Source organism: Mauremys mutica, unplaced genomic scaffold, assembly GCF_020497125.1.
Source record: "Mauremys mutica isolate MM-2020 ecotype Southern unplaced genomic scaffold, ASM2049712v1 Super-Scaffold_100214, whole genome shotgun sequence".
Classification (NCBI taxonomy): domain Eukaryota; kingdom Metazoa; phylum Chordata; order Testudines; family Geoemydidae; genus Mauremys; species Mauremys mutica.
Genome location: NW_025423289.1, coordinates 338,742 through 342,719, shown reverse-complemented (window position 1 = coordinate 342,719; position 3,978 = coordinate 338,742). Strand labels below are relative to the sequence as shown.

The 3,978-nt window shown below is 52.8% G+C and overlaps 1 non-coding gene across 1 annotated transcript; it reads right to left on the bottom strand.

Annotated features, from left to right (window-relative positions):
* Positions 1 to 625: 625 nt before the first annotated feature.
* On the bottom strand, positions 626 to 707 carry TRNAS-AGA. Its single transcript has one exon. It is a non-coding gene; the product is annotated as a tRNA-Ser (tRNA).
* Between the last annotated feature and the right edge of the window lie 3,271 nt (positions 708 to 3,978).

The following is a 3,978-nucleotide window of genomic DNA, read 5'->3' as shown; positions in this document are numbered from 1 at the left end:
ATTAATAATGGGAAGATCATTTGTGAAATTAGTCGTCACTGGCAAGATTTGTCTCTGTTCCTATTTCATGCTATGGTGTTAGTTAGAGGAATCAGGACAGATTTTTACTATATTAATTAAACACTTAATTTTATTTAATCAAGCCAAAAACTTAGTATCACTTATTTTTTCTCTGTCCTAGCAAGAATGAATTGAATTTTGTGACTTTCTGGAAAGTGCAGCGAGATTAAATGTGGGAAATTCAGTCTCTGTGTTTGTGAGCTGATGTTTTCCTCTCACAGGTCAGTGCCTGCATTGAAATACCCAGAGGGATCTAAGGGCTGGTGTACGCTGGGCACTGAATTGGCAAAGCGATGTCTCCCAGGGTGTGACCCCCCCACAAACCCATATAGTTAAGGTGACCTAAGCCCCGGTTAGATAGTGCTAAAGAAAAGGAAGAATTGTTCTGTCAATGCAGCTATTACAGGGATGGGAAAATCCCTCCAGTCACTGTCTACTCCAAAGTGGTATAGCAGGGCCACAGCAGCGTTTTAAGTTTAGAAAGAGTAAAACTAGATTTATCTCCAGTTCGCACTGTGGATGCTCAGGCACTAAGACTACAATAATAACAGCAGTGCAGTACTTGCATAGTTGGCAGGATTTGAACCTGCGCAGGGAGACCCCAATAGATTTCTAGTCTATCCCTTTAACCACTCAGCCACAACTACTTAACATACATCCATTTCACTGCATGATGATTTTGTTCTCACTGAATAGTCACTTCAAATTGTTTGCTCAGACCAGCTTCCCCAGCACACTCACGACTGCGCATCAGTGTAAGTGTGTCCTGGGCTGAACAGCGAGAATTCCTGCCCATTTCCCTTCTGGCTGGAGCAGGATTAGAGTGTGTTTGTGTGAACGACATTGCTGTAGATTGTTGTTCATTCCCCACTCTGACAACTCAGACAGTCCCTTTCCTAGTCAAATCTCCAGCACATCGTTCCAATAGCAGGGGGCAGGATTTCTCTGGGGCACTGATGGCTGGTGCATGAACTCAGCCTTGCATTCCACCCTTGATGTTTTATGGACTAACAACAGCAGCAGAAAGAAAGAGCTGAGCCAATATCTCCCTGGCAGGGATGCAGGTACCACGTCCCCTCTGTCTGACCATCGCCACTGCAGGAGAGAAGGGTTCACTGGAATCGAATGCCCTGACTCAGACCAGAGACACAGGGAGGTTTTGCTGTTTATGGATCTGTGCAAAGGAAATTGTGTCTCCTTGTGAAACTGAGGTCAGAAATGAAACGTCCACATGGTGGCCCAATGCTCTAGGGAATGTGGGTGAAGGACTCGGGCTGAGAAATGATTTAACAGGGGTTTGTTTCAATTTATTGCCCTGTTTATAATCTATGGCTAAAAGGCAGCCACTGTTGTTAGTACTTGTACCTGTGTAGGGACACCCCAGTGGGTGTCAAGTCCATTGCCTTCACCAGGGGCAGTCGATTATTTTAGCAAAGTACAAATTTCTTGGTCAAGGCCTAGGCTCCAGAGAAAACAATACACTGCTGATAAGAAGAAGTACATCAAAAGATTTTGCAGCCACCATGGGCATAACTATGATGTGTCGTGTTTCACTCTTTATACCTGGCACCACCTCCTTTCCCTTTAGCCTTGTAGTTGACCAAGGGCAAAGCTGAACATCTCCTCAGCTACCAGGGAGTGTTTATGTCCATTCCTGCGAGCTACACAGGGGTTTGATGTTGCTGTTTCAGTCCTCTGGCTCTGCTGGGATAAGGAACAATTCAGGCTGTCACTGAACTGAAGGAGGAAGATCAGTTTGTGACAGGGAGAGGGACGCCTCCTCTTAAAGGTGTTTGTCTGGCTGGCAGCCCTGGTTCCCAGGTCTCGCCCGTGGGGCACCAGCAGTTTTGGGAACTGGGTCACTCCCTTGGCCCCACATGCTGCCCCCAGGCGCTCCCCCCCAGGGGCCCCAGCAGTGCAGCAGAGCTGAGCAGCGTCTGCCTGCTCGCTCCAGTGGCTGCTGGCCCCTCCCCATGGCAGGGCAGGGTGGGTCGCTGCCTCCGCGCGCTGCCCCCGCCCCGAGCCCCTGCAGCCAATGGGACACTGTGGGGGTGATGCCTGGGGACAGCAGAACATGGAGGCCCCCCAGCCCACCCCGCCTTGGAGCCCCAGGTAAGCGCCGCACCCCTGACTCCCTCCCAGAGCCTGCACCCCCACCCCTCCTCCTGTTCCCCCTACCCCCTGCCCCAGCCCAGAGCCTGCACCCAGCACCCAAACTCCCAGAGCCGTACAAGGAATTTTTGTGCCCGAGGCAAGGGCCGGCTCCAGGCTCTTTGGCTGCGGGTCCTTGAGTCCCTGTCGGAGGGAAGGACCTGCCACTGAATTGCCACCGCCGCTTCATTCATCCTTCGGTGGCAATTCAGCAGCGGGTCCCTGAGTCCCTCTTGGAGAGAAGGACCCACTGCCGAATTGCTGCCGAAGAAGTGGCAGCGGTAGAGCTGCCGCCGAAGCGCCTCTGATCGTGGTAGAGCTGCGCCCCTCCATTTTGCACGCCCGAGGCAAGTGCCTCACTCGCCTTGCCCTTGTTACAGCGCTGCAAACTCCATCCCAGAGCCTGCCCCCCAGAACCCTTCCCGCACCCAAACTCCCTCCCAGAGACCAGCCTCTCACCCCTTCTGCACCCAACTCCCCCCAGACCCTGCACCCCTCCTGCACCCCAATCCCCAGCCCAGGGCCTTACCCTAGACCTCCTCCCCCCACCCAAACTCCCTCCCAGAGCCTTAGGCAGGTGGAGGGTGGAGTTTTGGGGGGCGGGTTCTGGGCGGTATGAGTGACATTATTGGCCCACTGGGAGGACTGGAGGACTAGCCCTGGCCCTAAGGTAAATTGTGGTTAAGACTCTGCTTCAAGGGATTGGAGCAATGCTGGAGAGACTGACGGGCAGGGAGCTGGGGAGCTGTGTGTGCTCCAAGGAGAGTTGTTGTTGTGCTCTGGTGACACGGAGCGGGGGTGGGGAGTTTGTAAGCTGTGGTGTTTGTACAGAGATAAAGTTTACTAACCCCCAGGTTAAAAACTGTTCCTGCTCTGGGCTATACAGGACACTCTCTGTTGTGAGTGTAGGTCAGTGAGTGAATGTTTCCCTGCAGGGTGATGGGTTCCTACTTCCAAGCCAAATGATTCCCTTTAAAAACTTTTTCGAATGAAAATCAATTTCCAGACCCATCTCCTGTATGTTCAGGAGTTCGCTGAATGGGGGCAGGGGGCTTGAAATGAATTTAAACACTCAGCATTTTCCTGTGCAAATGAATAAAGACCTAGCAGAGCTGTCCAGCAGCTGAAATCAGTTCCAGTCCTCGGCGGCTCTCAGAGGGACACTCGGTAGCTGAGGCAGGTGGGACACCTCTGTGGTGAGGACAGGTGAAAAAATGCTGGATTCAATGAAAGCTGAGCCCATAGGAGGGGAAGGTGAACGGCAGTACCACACAGGGTCATAACACTCAGACACGGGGCTTCACTGTCACTACCCCTGTGTTTTCCATCATTTCTATCCTAAGGAACACACCCTCCCCCTCCCCCTCCCCCTCCCCCACGCACACTGTCACACAGAACCTTCTCCCCTTGAGCCCCATCCCACCCCTACCCCTCTCCCCCACACACGCCATGGGACACAGCCTCTCAGTGACTCACCCAGATGGGGGCTTGTCTCTGCATCTCCCCAACAGGGGAGCAGAGAGCTGAAAGGGCCACAGGAGACCAATGGAGCTAGGCAGGGATAGAAAATACTTCCCTTCCCTTCCCAAGAGTCCCGTTAATCTCACCCATGAGACATTCCAGCACTGGGTGGGCTCAAAGCACCAACCTTCCCCTCAGCAACGGAAGGGGGAACCAGCTCTATCACATGGAAGGAGGCTCCCCACCTCTGCTGCTGCCATCCTGCAGCCTTTAATATGGGTTTGTTTTAGCTAATGCACCCCCACC